Source organism: Lissotriton helveticus, chromosome 11 (assembly GCF_964261635.1).
Source record: "Lissotriton helveticus chromosome 11, aLisHel1.1, whole genome shotgun sequence".
NCBI classification, from domain to species: domain Eukaryota; kingdom Metazoa; phylum Chordata; class Amphibia; order Caudata; family Salamandridae; genus Lissotriton; species Lissotriton helveticus.
The window spans coordinates 832,235,933-832,260,870 of NC_136072.1; positions in this window are offsets into that span (position 1 = coordinate 832,235,933).

The window sequence follows — 24,938 nt, forward strand, 5'->3', positions numbered from 1 at the left end:
ACCAATGTCGGAAGATGCAGGAGAGATGATGGTGATCTTGGCGCTGCTGCTGTGTGGACCAAGACACACTGTGGAAGATCAGGAGCCATTCACGAGCTGTGCCACGTCAGATGTCAAGAGTCAGGAGGTCAGTGTCAGGAGGTAGCACCAACAAGCATTGGCAGCGGCAACAAACGTGGCAGACAAAAAAGGTGCAGTGTTGGGACCAGCAAGTTCCAAGGGACTCACCACAAGCAGGTATGTCAGAGTGGGTCCAAGCAAGCAGTGGAGCCCATGGAAGACAAACAAAACCCTTAAAAGGACCCACCGGCCAAAGGCACAGGCATTGAAAGAGGACCTTGAACAGCTCACCAATGATGCAGGACCACGTTGCAGAGGGTGTGGTGAGGACAAAGATCTTGGTAGCAGGAGATGCTGGAGGCTGGAGATTCTTGGAGCACAAAGATCTCTGGTAAAGAGAGTCAACAAGCCTTGGTAACAGCAAGTCTACGCGTTGCACAGAAGTGCTATTCCAGCAGTTCCTACGAGGGATACTGGCCTCAAACTTGGTGAGAGGACAGCACAAACCTTGAGTTGGTTGTAGAACCACCACCTGTGTTGCTGGACCTTGGGAAGTCCGGAGGACATCAAGAGCAGCAGACCGGTCATCTTGGTTACAGTGCCTGTGGAGGCAGGGGAGTGACTACTTCACTCCTTAAGGAGATTAATTTGAGTGTCTTTGATGTCTACAGAAGAACCTGGATGGAGCACAGGCACAGCCAATGCAGAAGACTGTCAAGACAACGAGCAGCAGGATTCTCCCAGTGTCAGTCTCGGTTCCCTAAGCGAAGTCCAACGAAGTCCAAAGTGGCCAGACGAATCTTGTCCCATGACGAATCTGAACAGCCACCCACATGTAAGCCCTTAAGTACCTTAAGGAAAGGGATGCGACGATTCAAAGGTCCCTCCCAGAAGAGAGGCTGTACAGTGGTAGGATACTCTCATGTCCTTTGTCTAGGTTCATGCCAGAGCGAGCACCAACGGCTCCCTGCACTGGTTCCAACTGGAGTATGCACGGAGGGCACCAAATGTGCCCTTCAAAGCAGTCTAGTGGCACTGGCAAGTGCCCCCACCTCAGCCCAATACACTAAGGGGGATATTTACAAGCCCTATGCACCACTTTTGTGTCACTTTTAAAATGGGAAAAGTGACGCAAGGGGCTTGTAAATCTGCCCCTGAGTTCTGTCTAGGAGGTGGTTACATCTTCCTGTGACAGAAAGGCTATTGTTCTACCTTCCCCTGCTTAAGCTTGGATCAGCAGCAGTGGGGCAGAATCGTGTCTGTGGTCGGCAGCAGCCCTAGCTTGCTGGCAGCCTCTGGAAGACTGGTACCGGGAGCACTGGGGGCTTCCTGGAGGAGCCTCACAGTGCATAGAATCATACCTCCAACACTGTTTATGATATTGGGGTATGATTCCAACATGTTTGATACCAAACATGCCAGGGTTTGTTACAGCCAGTTTATAGTTAGCTATCGCTTAATGACGCATGGCCACTATATGTATCGTATTGGCTGACGCACTTACAATGCCTGGAGAATGGACTCTGGGGTTAGTAGGGGTGTCCTGCTCAAGCAGGGGTACCCTCACACTTATAACAAAGCAGCCTGCCTTCAGTATTAAAAGGCCTGCCTTGGGGGTGACTTATAGGCTTTAAGTGTACTGACCTCAGATATAAGAAAACATATCTGTCGTAAGTGGTGCTAGCACCAGCTTACACAGGATGCAATGGCAGTCCTGTAGTCACAATTTGAGTGGTCTCCCAGGGGTGGCATAATACATGCTTCACCCCATGGGGAACCTCTACCTAAGCCCTGGGTACCTTAGTACCATATACCTGGGACTTATAAGGGTACAACAGTAGCCAATCTGGGGGGTACCTCAGTACTCACCATGGTCCAAATTAGGGAGGAAAACAGAGACTGGGGTCCTGATTAGCAGGATCCCAATCAGCCTAGTCAGAAAACAGAATGGCACCAGCACAAAGTGGGGGTAACCATGAAAGCAGACCCTACTTTTTTACACCAAGCAGTACTCCGCCCACGCATGGAATTCGGTGGAATTTTGCAGAGTTTTTAATTTACTTTGCAGAATTCAGCAGCGTGAAACTACGCGAACCCCACCCAGTCTGAGAAATCGATGGCGAAAATGCATTTTGGGACTCCCTATTTTTTTCACCCACGCTTGACAGATCACCCTGAAACTTTCAAGACAGCAGCTCGAACCGCTGAACGGAATGTCACCAAAATTTGCAGAAAGCTAGACCTTGTTTCCGAAAGGGTGCTTTTTGTAATTTGGTGGAAATCCGTTCAGGAATTTTGGAGTTATTAAAGAAAAAAGATGTATGTATATGCAGACCCAACAAATCTCACACTGAGATCTGATTGATTGCTGCCACTTCAACCAGGAAGTGGTGGCAGCTATCTTGGACTCAGAGTCAGCTGTATCCCAAGAAAAAAGGAAAACAAAACAGAAGAGTGCAGGGTAGGAATACCATGACCCTCTAAGCCTGGTGGTGTGGTCCTAGATGGATCCCGCCTGGGGCCAAAAACTGTTTTTGTAATTTTCCAGAGAATTCATGGAGGATCCATGGGAAATGTGTTTTAAAAAAAGCAAGCATGGTTACCCGCACTTGATTTTTTGCCCCCCTGGTGGGCCACGTCCTGGGAGAATATCATTTATTTACTAAGGGGAGAGAGGCACATGTGGCCTCCCTGCCAAGCTACTTTTGGCCCTGGAGACCCTATCCCTCAGGGGCCTGGATGGATTTGAAAACAGGGATGGGTACTGCACTACCTCCCTCCCTGGACCGTTTTCGGCCCCAGGTACCCTAACCCTCAGGACCTGGCTCTGCACACAAAAGGGAGTGGGCCACACAGACCACTCCCAGAGCCATAATTTTATTTTTTATTTTATTTAGTGTATCTTATATAGCGCACGGCTACCCCAACGGGGTGTCCCGGCGCTCGTTGTGTGGAAGTATGCTGATTTAATGGCTCTTAATGGATATTAACATCAACACAATATATACCTATAGTCTCAGAAATGTGTCAAAAGCACTATGGAGTGTGTCTCTCAAACTAACCACCAGTGAAAAAATGAAAGGAAAAGGGAAGGGCAAGACATCCCTTAAGGATAAGATCCCTCACTCACCCGAAGGTGACATGCTTCATCATTGGGGTCCTCCTTACCAATGTTGAAACCCTAGTCAACATTGGGAGCTACTACTTCAGATGGATTTAAGGAAGGAGCTCAGAGATGTTTTCAATGGTAAGAACTAGGATGGTAATCCCAATGAGAGCTGTGGGGTGTAGTGAGGTGTGCAGCGCTGTGAGAAAAAATATATAGTAAGTGGTGATGTTAAAACTGCCTAGGTGCAATCACAGAACAATACTTTAATAGTGTGTTGTGCCTGACAGGATTAAAAGAAAGATGACAGCACAGTGGTATGGATTTAAAACCACTGTCACTCGGTGGTCGACATGTTTCAGCCTCTAGATCACTGCTCGTGTATCAACGGCTTTCTTCAGGACCAGATTACATAAGTGATAATGCTGCTGCACTGTTTAGTGTAAATCAGAAGTGAAATAATAAAGAAAATTTATACAGAACCGGTATTCCTGCTTGTCTTTTCAGTCAGGTCATACCCAGGTATCCTCATAAGTAGGATATTCCTGCCTCACCTCTACCTGGCGGACTGCTCTGGAGGGAGGCCCCGCTCTATCCGTCGGTACCTCGTCACCTTCGAGAGCAAGTCCCGGGAGGTGATTTTTTGCCCCCCTGGTGGGCCACGTCCTGGGAGAATATCATTTATTTACTAAGGGGAGAGAGGCACATGTGGCCTCCCTGCCAAGCTACTTTTGGCCCTGGAGACCCTATCCCTCAGGGGCCTGGATGGATTTGAAAACAGGGATGGGTACTGCACTACCTCCCTCCCTGGACCGTTTTCGGCCCCAGGTACCCTAACCCTCAGGACCTGGCTCTGCACACAAAAGGGAGTGGGCCACACAGACCACTCCCAGAGCCATAATTTTATTTTTTATTTTATTTAGTGTATCTTATATAGCGCACGGCTACCCCAACGGGGTGTCCCGGCGCTCGTTGTGTGGAAGTATGACGATTTAATGGCTCTTAATGGATATTAACAGAATAAGAATGATTTCAGGGCTTTTCGAAAAGGAAGTTCTTCTTGAATCGATTGAATGGATGGAGGGAGTTTGTTCCAAAGGGTAGTAGCACCTACTTGAAACGTTCTACCTCCTGAACGTACTTTTTTGAATTTAGGGGTGACGAGAATTTTTTGGGAACTGGAGCGGAGGAGTCTGGTGTTGCTGTAGGGGCGGAGCGAGGAGGAGAGATATGCAGAACCCTTGCTCCTGACAGCTCGATGGGTCGAAATTAAGGACTTTAATTCTGCTCTTTGTTTGATCGGAAGCCAGTGAAGACGTCGTCTATGAGGGGAAATGTGCTCACGCAGAGAGATGCCGCAGACCAAGCGGACTGCGGCATTTTGAACCATCTGAAGTCGATGGCAGAGGCCGGAGGCGAGTCCAATATAGAGGCCGTTGGCGTAATCCAAATGGGACGTAATCAGTGCTTGGATGATTGTTCTTCTAGTGTTGTTGGGTAAACAATTAATGAATTTTTTAATCATTCTGATTTTCGAAAAACATGCCGCCGAGACCATTTGGATTTGTTTATAAAATGAAAGACTGGTGTCCCATCTAACTCCAAGATTTTTCACGGATTCTTTGGGTAAGGGAGGTGTATTTAATTCGTGAGGCCACCAGAGATTGGAGTCAAGGGGGGAGGATTGGTGGAAGAAGAGGACCTCGGTTTTACCGGCGTTAAGCCGTAGGAAGTTGTCATCCATCCAGCGGGCTATGTTGTTGAGGCAGTTCTTTAAAGGGTCGAAGGTGGACTGGTTAGGGTTATTGTAAGCAAACAGTAGCTGAATGTCGTCAGCGTAAGAAGTAGATTTTATACCAGATTGGGCAATGATCTCTGCCAATGGAGAAAAGTAGACATTAAATAGAAGAGAGCTAAGTGAGGAGCCCTGTGGGACTCCCCACTTCAAAGGGCGATTAGCCGAGGTGTAGGGGGGGGGGGTGAATACCGCTTGAGTCCCGTTTTTTAAAAAGGAGGTAAGCAATTCCAGTGCCTTACCTTGAATGCCCTTAGATCGAAGTCGGTCAAGAAGGACTGGGTGGGAGACGGTGTCGAATGCTGCCGACAAGTCGAGCAGCACCAACACCGCTCTAGATCCTTCATCCAGTCTCCATCTTACAGAGTCGGCCATTTCTAGTAATGCTGACACGGTACTGTAACCGGTTCTGAACCCATGTTGGGAGTCGTGAAAAGCGCCGTTGGATTCAAGAAAGTTAGCAAGTTGTTGATGGGCTAGTTTTTCGAGTACTTTTGCAGGTGCAGGTAATAGCGAAATTGGCCTGTAATTAGAAGGTTCATTGGGGTCGGCATTGGGTTTTTTAAGGATAGGAACCAGTCGGGCGTGCTTCCAGGAGTCAGGGAAGATACCTGTCCGAAAAGAGTCGTTCCAAACCTCGTTAAGAAATGGGTTAAGAAGAGGGGCCAGATATTTGTAATGTTTGGCCGGCCAAGGGTCTGTGGGTGACCCTGATTTACATTTTGATAGTTCTGTCAGAGAACATTCAAGGGAGATTTCCGCGAAGTTAGTAAAGACAGGGGTAGAGACTGAATTGACTGGGCTGTTATCAGTGGGCTCTAAGGATTTTTTGTCTGGGAAGGAGTCATATATGGTAGCAATTTTGTCCTCGAAATAGTCCGAGAGGCGGTTGCAGAGAGATTGGGACACTGGGGATTGTCGTTTAAGGGCCATAGGATCGGTGAAGGCTCTAACAGTGTTAAAGATTTCTCTAGAAGAGCCCTGGGTTCGGTTGATTTTCTCCTCCAGATATTCTCTCTTATGATCAATTATCCTCGTCCTGTAATCTTTGAGGGCTGATTTGTAGAGTTGTTTACTGTCAGAGGAGTATGTTTGTCTCCAACGTCTCTCCAAAATTTTACAAGCTGATTTGCGTTTACGCAGATCATCAGAATACCAGGGTGCAGAAGGGGCAGCTCGGAAAGTTTTAATGGATTTGATAGGGGCAATTATGTTTATGGCAGAGGAGATTCTGTTGTTGAGATCAGTTAACCTAGAATCTAGGTCTGAGGTTTCTGTTAGGGCGGTCGGGGGGAGATGGGCGGCAACGCTGTCGAGGGTAACCTTGCTCCAGTTACGGCCCACTGTTTTGGCCAGGAATCTAGGTCTGTCCTGATGTTGTAGGCGAATGAAAAAGGGGACAAAGAAATGGTCTGACCAGATCACCGGATAGGGTTCACCGATACAGATATCTATCAGATTCGAACAGATCAGGTCAAGGATGTGTCCGGCCTTATGGGTCGGGTTGGAGACCAATTGATTTAGACCACCATCAGAGAGGGTGGATAGAAAGTTTAAGTTGGTTTGATCGTGGACATTATCTACATGGAGATTAAAATCACCAAGCAGAGTGAAGTTCAAGTAGCGGGAACAAGCCTGAAGAACATAGTCTAAAAGTGATGGGAGATGAATACGTTTGCATTTGGGGGGGGGGGGCGATAGACCAGAAGACCTGAACAAGTGATGTTAGCGGAGAATTGGATACAGAAAGGTAATGCCTCGATAGAATCTATTTGGGCAAAGGGAAACGACGAAATAGATCATTGTGATCGATAGATTATTGCGACACCTCCACCTGGATTAGAGCTCTGTCTATTAGCGCACAGTATGCTGTAATCTGGGGGGATAGCTAAATTCAGGGCAGGGTTGGATTCGTCCCCCAACCAAGTCTCAGTTAGAAAAAGGAGATCCCATTTATTATCTTCCAGGGTTTGCGCTATGTCTAAGGAATGTTTAACTAGTGATCGGCAGTTGATGAAGCCCGCTTTAATGTTAATGGTGTTACTAGTAGGTGGGTGTTGGGTAGGTACCTTTTGAAGGGGACATTGTTTCAAGAGGTTACAAGCTGTCTTTCCATAGCCACAATGGGTATAGGGGTGGACGTAGAAGTTGGAATCGGAAGAAGTTATGTGCGTAAAGTTGCAGCGAATAGGGTTAAGATTTAATAAGAGTTCCCTACTATAGGAGATGGGGTAGATAGTGGAGCCAAGAGGATCGTCGACCGTAGAGGCCACGGAATGGTCGCGGACGGGCGCAGACGGGCAGGACTCTGGCACGACTCCGGCACAGATCCGGCGCGTCCGCTGAACGCGTCCGCTGCGCGGAGCCATGCCCTACCCTTTATATACCGGCCAATCGAGTGCCTGCGAAGGCTTCCCCAATCAAAGATGTCCGCGCTAGAAATTCGGCCCGCCCAGGACACCGCAAACTCAGCGTCAGAGTCAGCTGAAGTTGGTAAGTGTCTTGGGTACGGAGGAAACGCTTATAAATCAAGCGTGGAGCAAAGGGAGGATATAGCTGCCGCTTATTAGTCAAGCGGAGGAGATCACATTAGGGTACAGGTACAATTTGTTGAGCTTCGTAATCAAGCACAAAACTAGTGAATTTAAAATGCTGAAATAATGCAGCTGATAAAAGCGTGCAAAGTAACGAATAAATCAAAGTAAAAAAGCACAAAGTACAGCAACCTCCCGGCTTCCGCCTCAGGAGGGGGTATCACACACAACAAGTTAGAGAGCCTATCACGGGGTGTCCTTATATACCGGCCAATCGAGTGCCTGCGAAGGCTTCCCCAATCAAAGATGGCCGCGCTAGAAATTCGGCCCGCCCAGGACACTGCAAACTCAGCGTCAGAGTCGGCTGAAGTTGGTAAGAGTCTTGGGTACGGAGGAAACGCTTATAAATCAAGCGTGGAGCAAAGGGAGGATATAGCTGCCGCTTATTAGTCAAGTAATTGGCCCCGGGGGCCCCATACCCCAGGGACAACTTCAGCTATGTTCCAGGGTACCCACCCCCAGGACATAGCAAACACAAGGAGATGATGGATGCAGCGCTGAAACTTTTCAGACACTCACCCTCAGCCACAGATCTGGGTTAAATCCATCATCGCTCTTTAGATTATTATTATTATTATTATTAAAGGCTTTTATAACGCGCTCTATTACTAAAAAAATAGTATCCTGGCGCGGTAAAGGCGGAGCAGACTGGGAAAGGACAGATATTAAGAAACGAAAGAAAAAAAATTAAACTTTAATATTAAAAAGGTGAGTTTTTAGTCCTTTCTTAAAAACATTAAGAGACGGTGCAGTTTTTAAGTGGAGGGGAAGGGCATTCCAGGATTTTGCTGCTTTTACCGAGATTGATTGGCCGCCAAGTCTGCAATATTTAAATTTGGGGACAGACATCTGGCACATGTTGGCCGATCGTAGAGGGCGATTAGGAACATACAGACAGAACCTTTTTCTCAGATAGACAGGGCCAGTTTGATAGATGGCTCGGTAGGCCAGCACTAGAATTTTAAACAAAATCCTGTGGGCAACCGGAAGCCAGTGGAGAGCACAAAGCAGGGGACGGGCACTGGAGCGCCTAGGTGCATTAAACAGGAGCCTGGCGGCGGCGTTCTGAATGACCTGAAGGCGGTGAATCAGGTATGCCGGCAATCCACAGAACAGTCCGTTCGAGTAGTCTAGCCTGGAGAGAATTAAGGCACGGATGACTGTCTCTTTTGCTTCTTGTGGAAGAAGAGGGAAAAACCTACGTAGCGTTTTTAGGGTGGCAAAACAAACCCCCGTGAGTTTCTTTATATGGTCCTCGAACTTAAGGTTCTTACCAAACCAGACTCCCAAGTTTTTCACTGGGCCAGATGCGGCTTTTGGGGGGGGGGAGGTCAGCAGGCCAGAGACGCTCACTAAAATCCTCAGAAAAAGAGCCGTACAGCAGAACCTCGGATTTACTCTCGTTGCACTTTAATTGTGCGTGTGCCAGCCATTGAAAAACAGAGGACAAACAAAGTTGGGCATCCGACGTATCTAAATTATCTTTAGGCCAGGTGTACAAAAGCTGCGTATCGTCGGCGTACGCCATAATTTTTGCCCCTAGTTGTTCAGCGAGGTAAATCAGCGGAGTAAGATAGATATTAAAAAGCAAGGGGCTTAAAATGGACCCCTGGGGAACACCTGTGGAAAGTTGCTTAGGGGTGGAGGCAAATGGGGGCAGCCAGATCTGTTGGGTACGATTATTCAAGTAAGAAGTCAGCCAGTCAAATGCTGGACCAGTGACACCGATATCTGCTAATCTGGCGAGTAGTAGGGAGTGAGGCACCGTATCGAAGGCAGCAGAGAGGTCCAATAAAATCAGAGCCGCTCTGCCACCTCCGTCAAGGCACTCCCGAATAGCTTCTGAGATTTCGACCAAGGCCGTCTCGGTACTATAGGAGGCCCGGAATCCGGATTGAGCTGGATGTAGGGCCTCAGTTGACTCAACGAATTTATCCAGCTGCTTAAAGACAGTCTTTTCGCAAATCTTTGCAAGAGCTGGGAGCAGAGATATAGGCCGGTAATTAGACGGCGTGGCCGGATCTAATCCATTTTTTTTTAGCAATGGAAGCAGTTTGGCTTGCTTCCAGCAAGCGGGGACAGTAGCTGTAAGGAGCGAAAGGTTGATCAGCTGAGTAACCTCATTTCCCAATGTTTCCGCTAATCCCGCAAATACTCTAGCCGGGCAAGGGTCAGAGGGAGATCCTGATTTTAGAGCAGCCACAATAGAAGTGATGTCAGATTTTAGTTGGGGAATAAACGTAACCAATTGCTCAGTACGTGGGGGCATTGACGGACGCAGAGTGGTTAGAGATGGTGTGGGGCCATTACACACATTTTGTAGGTCCTCCTGAATTTTAGCGATTTTTTCAATAAAAAACTCAGATAGTTCTTCGCACCATTCCTTCGAAGCAGGCAACAAAGGTTGTGATGCACAGGGGGACACAAAACTTTTTACAATCGTAAAGATTTCCTTACTATTGTTGTTTGCTTTATTAATGCGTCCTGCAAAATAGCTAGGTTTGGCCAATCTGATGGCAGCATAATACTTTTTTTGTGCAACCAGCAGATCCTTTTTTGCCTCGGGAAGATAGGCTTGTCTCCACAGCCTCTCCAGCTTTTTACAGTCTGATTTAAGGTCTCGGAGAGCAGGGGAAAACCAAGGTTTGGAGGGGGTAGAACGGAGTCTGCAGACCCGGCTACTATTAATAGATGCAGCGGTTGCGCATTCCACCCATGAGTTAAATGCGTTGGCTGCGGCCTCGATATCAGAAGGTAGCGAAGGGCGAGAAGCAGCAAGACCCTCAGAGAGGGTGTTGAGATTAATCTTCTGTGTATGGGCAATTTGGGGGTGGATCACAGCAGCAGTTATCAGAGGCCAAGAGAATCTGATAAGCTTATGGTCCGACCAGGTTACTGGCTCAGGATGAGTCATAGTGATATCAAAATTAGAGCATACCAGATCAAGAATATGACCTCCTAAGTGGGTTGGGGCAGCTACCCATTGCCTTAGTTGGGCCATAGAGAGAGCTTCTGCAAGGCGAGCTACCTCTGGTAGGTCCGGGCTATCAACATGAATATTAAAATCCCCTAGGAGAAGATACCGGGAATGGCATAGAATCCGAGGGACTATCAATTCTTCTAAGACCTGCACAAAGTTACCAACGTGGCCTGGAGGGCGATAGACCAGCGTGCCGCCTATGGAAGAGTGGGCGTTAAAGAATAGGGAAAAATGGAGCATCTCGGCTTCCGGCAATTGTTGTTGGGAGTCGTAAGAAAAGGTCCACTGTTCTCTAAAGACAACTGCTATCCCCCCACCTCGACCTAGAGGGCGGTCAGATCTGACAATTTTAAAACCGCGTGGAACGGCCAATTCAACAGAGGGGGCGCAGGTATCATTGAGCCAGGTTTCCGTTATGAAAAGGAGATCCAGCTGATTGTCACTCAGCAGCTCAAAAATGTCTGCTGCATGTTTGACCAGTGACCTAGCATTAATCAAACCGGCGTGGACCAGTGAAGAGGCCACAGGGCGGGGAGGCAAAGGGTCAAGCGTGGGCTGAAAACGGTATTTACACACCTGGCAGACCCGGGATGCACTGTTTGCCACCTCCCATGAGGTGTTGCACAGACAGGGGCAGGCTTTCAGCGTCATAAGGAGAGCACGAGAGTACCGAATGGGTGTGTTAACAGGGCGCCGAGGAGTGTTGGTAAGGGGGTTGGCCCTGGGCCCGTCCGAGGCACGGACGGGCACAGACGGGCCCTCCTTTGGCGCTCCTTCGGCGCGCAGACGGCGCGCCCGCTGCGCGTGTCCGCTGCGCGTCTTAAAGTGCATGTTTATTTATAGTCACAGCCCCTCCCTCCGCTCGACCGCTAACTCGGGTCCAGCCGGGTCCGAGCCTAACTCAAGATGGCGCCCGTCTAGCCCTCCACAACAATCGGCACCAGCCGCGGTGGAACGGGGCACAGGGGGTCCAAATGTCAAGCGCTACAGCAGGTAACAGTATTTAAAAGTTTAAAAAGGCACAGGGGTTATAACACACAGTTTTTAAAAATTAAATGCAGGTAATCATAAGAGACTCGGTAAATCGGTGGGAGCTAGAAGGGAGCAGAGGAGAGCCCTCGCAATCTGCTCGCCTTCACAGAGCGAAATATCGAGGTGCTGCCACCACCTCCAGCAAACGATCACTTCGCCATCTCAGTTCAGACCCAGCTGTATGCAAATCAGTTTTGACCCTCTTCCTCATACGAACAGTCTAGCCTGAACTTCCAAGCCAGGTCTTCCCTGGACTGGAAACAAGCATCCTGGGACCAGTTTCAGGGTAAAACCCCCCATCAGCCAGGCTAGCTTGATTCCAATGGCAACTTGAGCAAACTCTACTCTGCTTGGCTGTGGAGGGGGTAAACCCCCTCATCAGCCAAGCTAGCTTGAATCCCGTGGCAAGGTTAGCAAGGGATCTATGTCTGGAAATACCCTGCCAACTTAGGTCAAATAAAGCAAACAAAAGGAGATGATGGACGGAGCGATGAAACTTTTCAGACACTCACTTCCAGTCATATATCTGGGTTAAATCATCATCATTCTTTAGCTCACTCCACCACCCAAGTTCAGACCCAGCCATATGCAAATCAGTCTTGACCCTGTTCCTCTTAGTAACAGTCCAGCCCAAACTGCCAAGCCAGGTCTTCTCTGTACTGGAAACAAACATCCTGGGATTGGTTTTGGGGCAATACCCCTCATCAGCCAGGCTAGCTTGAATCCAGTGGCAAGGTGAGCAAGGGACCGACATCTGAGCATACCCTGCCAACTTAGGGTGAACAAAACAAACACAAGGAGAAGATGGACCCTCAAGGACATATCGGTTTCCCTGCCCGAATGGGTAGGAAAACCTGTGTTTGCTTTCAATTGGTGAGAGCAATTTCAAAGCTGCTAGAGCAAACACTAAGTGGCGGGTTGTGGGTTTATAGGGTAATAGGGTGGGAACTAATTTAATTAGATTTTTTATATAATATTTGTACCTTTATGTTATATGTAATTAATATTGTAATATGTGTTCATTTTATATGTGTAATATATTTAATTGTATATTTTTCAAATATTATTTATTTATTCTTAAGATTATTTAATTTTTTTCAATTATTTAAATGTTATTAGTAATGTTGGTTTCTCTGCTATCCAACACTTTCCCTACTGATGCACTCATTGGAGTGGGAACAGTAATTTTTACCCCTCCGCTATCCAGCACTTTCCTTACTGTTGTAGTCACTGCAGTGGGAATCATAATATTTACCCCTCCACTATCCAGCACTTTCCCTACTGTTGCACTCATTGGAGTGGGAATAGTAATTTTTACCCCTCTGCTATCCAGCACTTTCCCTACTGTTGCACTCACTGGAGTGGAAATAGAAATGTTTACCCCTCCGCTATCCAATACTTTCCCAACTGTTGCACTCATTGGAGTGGGAATAGTAATTTTTACCCCTCCGCTATCCAGCACTTTCCCTACTGTTGCACTCATTGAAGTGGGAATAGTAATTTTTACCCCTCCACTATCCAGCACTTTCCCTACTGTTGCAGTCACTGGAGTGGGAATCATAATATTTACCCCTCCGCTATCCAGCACGTTCCCTACTGTTGCACTCATTGGAGTGGGAATAGTAATTTTTACCCCTCTGCTATCCAGCACTTTCCCTACTGTTGCACTCACTGGAGTGGGAAGAGTAATTTTTACCCCTCCACTATCCAGCACTGTCCCTACTGTTGCACTCACTGGAGTGGGAATAGTAATTCTTACCCCTCCGCTATCCAATGCTTTCCCTACCCTTGCACTCACCGGAGTGGGAATAGTAATTTTTACTCCTTCACTATCCAGCACTTTACCTACCGTAGCTTTCACTGGAGTGGGAATAGTAATTTTTCCCCATCAGCTATCCAACACTTATCCAACTGTTGCACTCTTTAGAGTGGGAATAGTAATTTCTGACCCTCCACTATCCAACACTTTCCCTACTGTTGCACTCACTGGAGTGGGAATAGTTAATTATTTGCCCCTGTGCTATCCACCATTTTCCCTACTGTTTAACTCACTGGAGTTGGAATAGAAAATGTAATTCTTCCGCTATCCAACATTTACCCTACTTTTGCACTCACTGGAGCGGGAATAGTAAATGTTACCCCTCCGCTATCCAACACTTTCCCTACTGTTGCCCTCTTTGGAGTGGGAATCGTAAATCGTAAATCATACGCTCTTATATAGCGCCTTATCAACGTAAGGTCTCAAGGCGCTTGCTTTGGGAACCCGTCCTGGTCTTTCCCTGCGAGATTACCCCTACTGGGGATCCCATGGTGAAGACCAGGCATCCCATCGCGGTGGGGCCGTAGTGGAGATTAAGCAAGATATTGCCCAGAGTTGCAGAGTGTGAGCCACGATTCGAGTAGGCACCGGGGCGAGAATTATCAAGTCCGTGGACATTATGAGCTCAAGACCCTGCCGCGTCGGGAATTGAACCCTGGTCCCGGGTCTGACCTCTGCATCAGGGTCTGCCTCCCCTAACCGGTGAGCCACAGTAATTTTAACCCCTCTGCTATCCAACACTTTACCTACTGTAGTATTCACAGGTGTTGGAATAGTACATTTAATTATTCTGCTATCCAACATTTTCTCTACTGTTATATTTATTGTATTGCAAAAGGAACGTTTTTTTATAGTTTAATGTTTTATTTAACTATAGAATGGTTTTTCATTTCTTTAAATTGTTGCTATATGTAAATATTTTATTTTTATATAAAGTTTAAAAATTAAATAAAGATAAAGTTAATACAATATTTTCAAATAAATATATGTATATGTATAAATTATTATGTTTGTGTGATTATATATTTTTTAAATTAAGTTTATTTTTATATTTAGTTAAAATGTATATTAAATGTAATTTATGTTGTTAAGATCATATTAATATTTTATAAATTTGATATATATTATTTTATTTTATTTATATTTATAATCATTTTTTTACATCTATATTTTTATTTTGATACTTTTGATTTGATATTTTTGTACTTACCTGTTTAAGTATGGGGAGTCGATATTTTAGCATTCTATGTATTTTTTCGATATTTTTAACATCTATATTTTATACTTCGATATTTTGTCAGTGAACCCACAATTTCAAAAGTACGAAACTCTATTGAGTTTCATTTGCGATTCCCAGTGGGTCGCAAATTGACCTACCTCATCAATATTCATTGGGTTGGTCGCAATTTGCTATCTATTGGGAATCGCTAAAACACAGGGATGATGGCCTGCCGGGGACAGGAGACCACTATGCATGTGTTTTATTTTTTAAGTAAAGCAACGTTTTTCTTTTAAAAAGCAGCCTGTTTTCCTTCAAGGGAAATGGGATACACTTCAAAAAGAAAAATTAAACATTACACTTTCATTTTTTAGGATCATATAAAACGTTTTTGCAACCATTCAACCATTACCGTTTGCGACTGGGTTACCATCTACTTGAAGTAGGTTATAAAATGTGAATGTTCTGCGACTGCATTTTGGTAGCAAAACAATCATACATAGTACTGCGAGTCTCTATTAGTAAGGGACGCCCTGAACACGCCCCTTCTTAATACCAAATCTCAAAACCCAAATTGTGAAGGTGCTGAATCGATATTTGGGCTTTGTACATGCCAAAAAGCCTTTTTGCATTTGCAAATGGGCCAATTATGCGAATCGACCAGTATGCGATCTGCAAAAAAGGTTTGTACATGTGGCCCTAAGTCAGCTCCCAGCGGGCAGGAGCATGAAAAATATGCTCCCTCCTGCTAGGAACGGACTTTTCATCTGTTTCCCTGCCCTCTGTGAAGCAGGCAGGGAAACAGATGAAAAAACTGTCTCACCAGCAGGGAGCAGCATTTTAGCTGCTCCTTCAGGGTGGGAGCAATGCAAGTTGATGCTGAAGGAGGGAGCCGGCTGAAGTCGCAGAGACATTAGGGCTCCCCCGCAGCCTCCAACAAGCATGCAGTGGGTGCCCTGAGTGGGGGTCCAGGGCACCCACCATTTACTGGCTGGGCCATGAAGTCCCCAAGTATTGCCCCAGTATTGCCCCAGTATTGCCCCAGGGAGGGGAGCTGCATGCCCCCTCCCGCTTTTCGATATACAGTGGGTGCCATGGGTGACCTCCAGGGCACCCACCATTTACTGGGCGGGTCCTGAGATGTGGGGCAATAGTGCAAGCCCCCTTCCCCTTCATACTATAGCTGAGCCCCAAAAGATGGGATCTCCAGGACCAGAAATCAAGGAGGGGGCTGCATGCCCCCCTCCTCATTTATGTGGGGTTGGCTACGGCCAGGACCTTTGGCCACATCCCAGCCGCGTAAAAAAACCCATAGAAATTCACTGCAAAACACAAAGGTTTCAGGGATGATATAGTTAGGAAATAGAATTTAAAAACCTTTGAAATTCACAAAAAAAAGTAAAGGTTACAGGGACGTTATAGTTAGGTTCAGAATTTACAGATATAAAACAATAGCAATTCAGAAGTTATAGTTAAAGCTATACCAAGTAACTATAATTTGTGCCTGAAGGTTATTATAACTCACGACCTCACCATGCATTGCTAATTACCCTACATATTTCATCAGCCATGACATCATTGATAATATCACTGCAACATTTGCAATAAAATTATTGATGAGAAAATTGTGTATGGTGGGGGAGCGAGTTATAGTTACCTTAGGGCATGAATTTTAGTTACTTGTGATAACTTTAACTATGACTGCTGAATTTCTATGGTTTTGTGTCTGTAAATTCTGAACCTAACGATAACGTCCCTGTAAACTTTTTTTTTTTTTGGTGTCAGCAAAAGTGACGATCTGTATTATCAGATCTTCCACTGAAAAAGGCAGGATTTTTTTGCTTTTCCTAATAACTTTAGCAGCCTTCAATGAATCTTCAGTAAACCTTTCCAATACATATAGAAGCGTATCCAATTTATCAAGTTTCATACAGATCCATCATTGAGTGGACAAATAAAGTGTGAGATAAAAACGTGACTTTTCCCCATTTTAAGTCCTACAGGAATCTTTTCTGTATGCTACAGAAAAAAACGCAGAATGAAATTCTACCATCTTGGCATGAAAGCAGGACTTCATTCAGAAACTGTGCTTTTTGGATTTGGTGTAAATCTTAAGTAGTTTACAAGAAATGTATGTTTTTGAAACATTTCAGGTGGTGATGAAAGTGTTTAAAAGTCGGAGTTAGAGATATCAGTACTGTCAGCCTAAAGAATGTACCAACACAGATGAGGGAGATATTTCTCCAGTCATCCATTTCTAATCCAAGCAGCCAAAGTTGGGTACCAGGTCTGAAGCTCACCATTGCAGAGCATGGGGACTCTAGTCCAGCACCCTGAAAAAATGAAAGGAGCCATAAGAGATCGGGATGAACACCCTGGCTCAATGGTGTGTCCTTGAGGGATACCCCCTTAATATAAAATATATAAATGAAAAGGAAAATTTGCATTTGGTGTGTGAGCTACGGTTTGCACGGCTGTTGTGCAGGGTATGAAGTTAGGAGCTAACAGTAACTTGATGTTTATTTGTTTTTATTAGTAACTTGGAAGTATAACAGTTCTTTAACGATGTTTTTAACTTAATACATATATATATATATCTCCACTTGAAGAGACTAACACTTGAGGTGCCACTCACAGCGCGTTTATTTAACCTTTTTCTTCAGGAGGAATGCGGGGCACAGAGCGTCGCCTTCCAGCAGTTACATGCGCCAAACACATTTCGGGCTTCCGTAGCCCTTGCTCACTGGCATTTTCTGGGGGGGAACAGCAGCTGAAATTTCCACCGCACTCGCAGTGGTAATTACAAGTCCTGCCTTTAGTGAGCGTGTTCAATGGACATTCTGGTCACAGTAGTTCTTGCAATGGTGTTGTGCCCCCAGTCTCAATCACCCCAGTGGGTCGCTGTACATAGGTGAGGCAGATACCCCACATCTATTACTTCTCCAAAAATGGTCCGTGTTGCATCTGTAATCATCGGCGGTGGAGCTGCAGCATCCGCAGCGGGGCACCTCGTGACCTGAGCAGGCAGCCTTATATCCAATTGAAGAGACTCAACACTTGAGGTGCCACTCACAGCGCGTTCATTTAACCTTTTTGTTTGGGAGGAATACGGGGTACAGAGCGTCGCCTTCCAGCAGCTACATGCACCAAACGCGTATCGGGCTGCCGTGAGGAAGTCCCACTGCTACCAAGGCGGGTCTTCAGCGACAATAATCAAAGCCGCTGTGGGGACAGCGAGTCCGCTTTGTGGATGGTGTATGGGCAGGATGGCAGCCCTAACAGCTTCAAGCAGCCCACTTGGGTAATTATTGCAAACATTTAGAGACAAGGCATGTGACCCACTGGGGGTAACATTGATTATGCACCACAACTACCAGCATGCTTTGCGCAGACACCCACTGGGGCAGGACATTTAAATTTGCGCAGGTGGTGCGTGTGTTGCCTTTCCCCTTTCTGCCAGTGAACAAGAGCGGTGTTACGCTCAAAACGCGTTTGGCTCGAGACTTTTGCTATGGAGCAGCTGGTCTGTTTGTACTGCAATCTGCAAATAAAGGTTTTAACTTGCCGTTGTGTGGCTTCATCTTTGGAGGTAACTCTTGTTTTCTGTGTTATGCGTCATGCCGCGCTGCAAGGGAGCCCCACTGCTACCAAGGCGGGCCTTCAGTGACAATAATCAAAGACGCTGTGGGGACGGCGAGTCCGCTTTGTGGAAGGTGTATGGGCAGGATGGCAGCTCTAACAGCTTCAAGCAGCCCACTTGGGTAATTATTGCAAACATTTGGGGGCAAGGCATGCGACCCTCTGGGGATAACATTGATTATGCACCACAACTACCAGCTTGCTTTGCACAGATGCCCACTGGGCCGGGACATTTAAATTTGCGCAAGTGGTGCGTGTGTTGCCTTTCCCCTTTCTGCCAGTGAACAAGAGCAGTGTTACGCTCGAAACACGTTTGGTTCGAGACTTTTGCTATGGAGCAGCTGGTCTGGTTGTCCTGCAATCTGCAAATAAAGGTTTTAGCTTGGCGTGGTGTGGCTTCATCTTTTGAGGCAACTCTCGATATATATAGGAGGCGTCAGACGAAAAAAGCTGAGGCAGGCGGAGTCACGCCTCATCATCAGATTAAAAACCAAGGTGCCGAGAGGCATGAACAATGACGAAGAACTTTATGTACATCTCGAGTAATTGAAGAACAGCAACAACATTTAATGATAATAGACTTGGTAGAGTGATAAGGTACTATACCTCCAAAAAACCACAAGATATCAAGATACAAATAATAATATCACAGCACCAGCGAAATACCAAGAACCAAGACGAACTTAAAAATGTCAACAAGAGAAAACATGCAGTGGCGGTGACCGAAATGCAATGTTACATCCAAGAGACATTGTAACAATTACATTAATATTGAGACTGTCAATCAATAAAGAAACCGGGTACTAAACCCACGAACTATATAAATGCAAAACAGACAAAAAATCATGCATCTAAAAAGAACCCAATGCCTGGACTAAATTGTAAATATTTGTAACTGCACTACATATCCCATAATGCCCCATAATGGCAGACAGGATATAAAAGTAACAAGCATTTGCAATGCAATAGGTCTCGCATTAGGAAAGTTTGAGCTATTGGTATTGTAAATGACAAATATTTTATTTATGTGTTGGTTTTAAAAATATTGAAATTAATAGCTTTGGCATTTACAATGCCAATATTTTTAACTTTCGCAAATGTGACACCTATAGCATTTGTAATGTAATATGTGTTGTATTAGGGAAGGCAGAGCGAACATCAAGTGATGTAAGATTATTGTACTAGGGCTAGAGGTGAGTAAGTGGATTGCCAAACCATATCACTAACTATACACAGTAAGCTCATAAAACATTTTACATGTGTAAAAGTGATTTTAATACAGAAAGCATAATTCTTTAATTCCTTTAAAAATAGAGGAAACTGACTTCACACTGCTTGCTGCTTACGAACTAAATATGGAACAAACTTGGCAGTCCCTCAAATTGAGAATCATCTTTGAAAAAATTACAACATGTATTATCTGTCTTTCCAAACATGTACAAACAACAAAAAAGGGAAACATTATTTTGGTCTATGTTTGCCCCAGTTCAACTCTCCACCTTACATTTGCTGAAGAAAAGGTTAAACTGAATTTGCCTTTTTGCTGCAGCAGTGCATTTTTTTTTCTAATGTGGATGTAAGAGCACTTTCGGGTACCCAACTCCACGAAGAGCTTAAGTGACGCATCATCAAGGATAGCACATGTTTGCAGTATAATAACCCTGCTAGACGAACAATTATTTTCCTTTCAGTAACGTGATAATGTTGTTGCTTTGCTGAACTCTGGGTTTTCCAAAGAGGCGAGCCGGCTCTGATTATGAGGCCTCATTGACTTCGAGCCCCCCTGTCCCTGGCCCACACGCTGCGGAGTGTTGGAGCATCGCAGGTGGCTGACCCTGGAGACTGACGCTGAAAGGCTGCCAGCTGAAGGCAGCCCAGGCGCAGCTGGAGCAGGGCGACACATCCGCATGTAGCCGCGGATTAAATGGGGTATGAATTCTGGGCACGGAGGCACTGCCTGTGGCATGCCGAACAGGTCACCCTGAGTAGAACAAGTCAGATCAATAGGACATCCTTTCAATGTAGCATTACAACCTTTTTTAAAACATTAACAATTCTATTATATGCTCGAATCACAGTTATCGAACAAAAACGGTTAGTTAAAAAAAATCTGACAATTATATGCGATAATCAAACATAAAAAAAACGAATGTAAAGCTAATTAAACTGCATACTAATGTTATAGAAAAGAATTAGGATAGTTCGCGTTAGTGCTTAAATCCGGACTTTAAAACTATACCAGCTGAGAGGAGAGGCGGCCCGCTGTGACCGCGGCGGCTGGGACTGTGCACGCACAGCTAGTAGCCAGAAAATTAGATGTGTTATAAGTTTGCTAGGTGTGCTTAGATGCTAAATGGGTTATCTGTTGTGTGCTTTGCCCGTCAGTGCTGTAAGTGTTTGAATTAACTGCAGAGTGGCTCTATGGAGCCCTAATATTCATCTCACGACTTATATTGCAGTGTTGGGTGGGTGAGAAGTTTCGATGCTGGACCTCGATGTTGAACCTCGATGTTGACAACAGTCCCCATTCTAGTAAAACACCAGGTGGGGCACTTTATTTTACTCCTAGTGGGGATTGGACCTTCTTGAAAAGAGCACAACTGCATACACCCATGCTGAGGACAGTCAGTCTGCTGCTGTGTGGACATCCGATTACGCATGCCAGGTTTATGCATAGAGGACCTTGGACTGTGAGGGGAGAACAAGACATTTGGCTAAGAAGCAGCACTCACTCCACTGGGGCAGGGTCACCGAAGGCTACTTGGTAAGGAGGAGAATCTTGTTTGCCCTCAAATGTAGTTTCTGTTTTCCATTCAAGTTCAGTGGAAGCTTGGTGTCCCTTGCTGCAATTCTGCCCTTCCTCCTCAATACGAAGGGCGAGCTGCTTATCCTAAGCAGCAGCTCTGAATTATCCCACACCTCCGAAGAACGACCAGTAACATTAGGAGTGGTTACCCCAGGCAGAAGCTCCAGTCTCCCCTTCCCTGAGCAGAACAAACAACGATTCCCTTTTATAGTTTGGCCGTTCCTATAAACAGGCAGGTGATATTTTGAGTGGCAAACGAGTTTTCTTGCTTTCGATCCACAGACCTAAACACATGGGGAATTCCAAACATAAATATAGGAAATACCCCAGGGCTAGAATGTGGCATGCATCACTATGTACAAACCGCAGACATGTAGGAAGGACTTCAAGAGCAAAATCACAAGTTAGAGTGCCACAGTACCAAGTGCAAATGCCTCGGGCTGATCTGAGAATAAGCTCCAAAATGAGCGAAGGAGACACGAATTACCAGAAGCAGGCCAAACATCAGAACGAATGCACAGTGGAACCCAGTACGAGTCTATCCTCTGCGAGTGTCTGACCTGGCCCATCCCTCCACCATAACATTTCCCAAACAATTGCAAAGAGATAAAACCATTTTAACAGAATTGTTTTAATGTGTGGCCTTGATAAAAATCCAGGGTAAATATCCAATCAAAGAGTGAAACGTGATGGCCATGTAATAAGCACACTGACTTGCAATATAATCAAATGCAATAAAACAGAAGAAAACGACCAACGATCTCAAAAAAAGAAATCCCGCCTTCGGATAAAGTCCGCGCTATATAAAAATGCATAAATAACTAAATTAATTAGTACCGCAAATCACCGCCGTCACTGTGCCGGCCTGCGACCAGGAAGTCAGGCAGGCCGGCGCGACAACAGGAAACAGGAAGTAGGAGGGCGGGAGCCTACCCCGCCTCCAACGGAAGAGCCGCGATGGGAGCCGCTTTTCAAGCACCGGAGCTGGCAGGAGCCGGAGCCGCGTTTCAAGCACCGGAGCTGGCAGGAGCCTACCCTGCGGGTGCCGAAGGAGGGAAGAAGAGTCCTGCTGCCCTGCAGCTGAGGAGAGCCGCCGCAGGAATGAAGCCGGTGAGTGGGTTGCTGAGCGGGGGGCAAGGGGGGGAGAACATGTGTGCGCGCGCGCGAGTGCGGGGGGGGGGGCGGGCTGTGTATGTGTGTGTGCGTGCGTGTGTGTATGTGTCTGGAGTGCGTGTGTGTGACTGTGGGGGAGGGGGGTGTGTGTGAGCGAGTGTCTGCCGTGTGCCTGCGTGTGCATGCGCTCGCCTGTGTGTGCGCATGCAGAGGGGTGGGGGTGGGGGCTGCCTATATGTGAAGCGCTCTGATACCTGATTCGGTTCGGGGCTGGGAAATAAAAAAAAAAAATGGCTGAGTTACTCTGCGCAAGCGCGGGTGAGACGCGCGCTCCCGCAGTGAAAACCGCGAAGGAAACGCTCGTCCACATTCCCATTAATGGGCAACAATAGTTGTCGAGCAGACACTCCGTCTGCTCGACCTAAAAAGTAATGATTACTCACTTACCGTGAACAAAGCCGAGGTCAGGCTGAAACACGTTGGTTAGAGTTGTTGTTCAATAAACTGAGCTGAAAATCACCCAAGCCTGTGTGCCGCATCATTGGAGTAAAATTGTTGTTTTGGGCCATGATCCGGCCCCTATGCTGAGCACCAGTAGTGGAGCGCAAAACAGGGTTTGAAGGATCACTTTGTATGCAAATATAGTTCCACCACATGGGACTACACCTGAGAGCTGATCCACACCCAGTGGGAGGAGCCAGGTGATTGTCTACAGCAGCGTGATGGGACGACGCCTCGCAGCACCAGGAGCAGTTGGAGAGGTGCGCTGAGGAAGGCAGTAATAGCCGAAATGCATCCGCCTGAGCCCATGGTGTATTCAAGTGCCCCTGAAAAGTCTCTCTTCTGGGATACGTCTCTTTTCTTGCGGAAGGGGAATGTGGCAGACATTGAGCGCCGTGCCAGAGCGCTATGTACGTGATCCCCCGCTGCACAAGTGGTTTGGACTTACTGGCCAGCTCGTCGGAGCAATTTTGTTTGCATTGCGTTAGCAATGGAGTCCAGCACCCACCAGGACGCTTGGTGACACAACGCGGTCAGAGGGTATTGTATCCTCTTATGGGTGACCGGGATTCCTGTGCCAACCCCCGTAAAGGTAACCAGGCGGAGAGGTTGCAGCGGTCAAGAAGGGGGACTCGAGGGGGCTCTGAACTGCACTTTGGCCTCACCTCCCAATGAACTCTGAAGGCTGCGTCCATCACGAATACCGGCTCCATAGTGATTTCCCCACAGCACTTTCACGTCCACACGAGGCATCACACTAGCCTTGTGGGAGTTGTAGTTCCACCACATGGGACTACACCTGAGAGCTGATCCACACCCAGTGGGAGGAGCCAGGTGATTGTCTACAGCAGCGTGATGGGACGACGCCTCGCAGCACCAGGAGCAGTTGGAGAGGGGCGCTGAGGAAGGCAGTAATAGCCGAAATGCATCCGCCTGAGCCCATGGTGTATTAAAGTGCTCCTGAAAAGTCTCTCTACTGGGATACGTCTCTTTTCTTGCGGAAGGGGAATGTGGCAGACATTGAGCGCCGTGCCAGAGCGCTATGTACGTGATCCCCCACTGCACAAGTGGTTTGGACTTACTGGCCAGCTCGTCGGAGCAATTTTGTTTGCATTGCGTTAGCAATGGAGTCCAGCACCCACCAGGACACTTGGTGACACAACGCGGTCAGAGGGTATTTTATCCTCTAATGGGTGACCGGGATTCCTGTGCCAACCCCCGTAAAGGTAACCAGGCGGAGAGGTTGCAGCGGTCAAGAAGGGGGACTCGAGGGGGCTCTGAACTGCACTTTGGCCTCACCTCCCAATGAACTCTGAAGGCTGCGTCCATCACGAATACCGGCTCCATAGTGATTTGCCCACAGCACTTTCACGTCCACACGAGGCATCACACTAGCCTTGTGGGAGTTGTAGTTCCACCACATGGGACTACACCTGAGAGCTGATCCACACCCAGTGGGAGGACCAGGTGATTGTCTACAGCAGCGTGATGGGACGATGCATCGCAGCACCAGGAGCAGTTGGAGAGGGGCGCTGAGGAAGGCAGTAATAGCCGAAATGCATCCGCCTGAGCCCATGGTGTATTAAAGTGCTCCTGAAAAGTCTCTCTTCTGGGATACGTCTCTTTTCTTGTGGAAGGGGAATGTGGCATATATATATATATATATATATATATATATATCTATACTAGCAGCCCGTCCTGACCTTGTCTGGGTATGAATTGCTGCCGGCCGGTACTATATTGTTTTGTAGGATTTCGTTTTGATAGCATTTCTTATCTGTGACAGGCCTGTGAAACGCTCCGATTCACAGTGCACTGCTGATGCACTTAAGAGTGAGCGTTCAGTAGTGTGTGAACTCGAGTTTCCCTACTTTATTTTTCCTTGCAATATTATATAGCATGAACTCGACAACATGGCATGAGCACAATTTACATTACAGAAGAACACATTCATTTGTGGTAGGGGGAGACAAATCGATTTGCCTGGATGTTGAGCTGATGCCGAGATGCGAACGTAGCTCCCCAGCTCTAAAGTTCGCAATTCTAGAACTTGTGGCGGGAGGTGTGTCTAAAAGTGTATGTCGGTGCTGGCTATCAATGAGAGACACCTGTGCATTTTTCAAATCGGTGGTGAAAAAATATGAGTATGTTGCTGGAGATGTGGGCCGCCGTGCCACCAATGTACTTACCGGGGGAGAGTAAACACCCATTATTCCGCAACTTTCTTTCCGCATACCATCACTCCGCATACTTTCATTACGAAAGTACCATGAC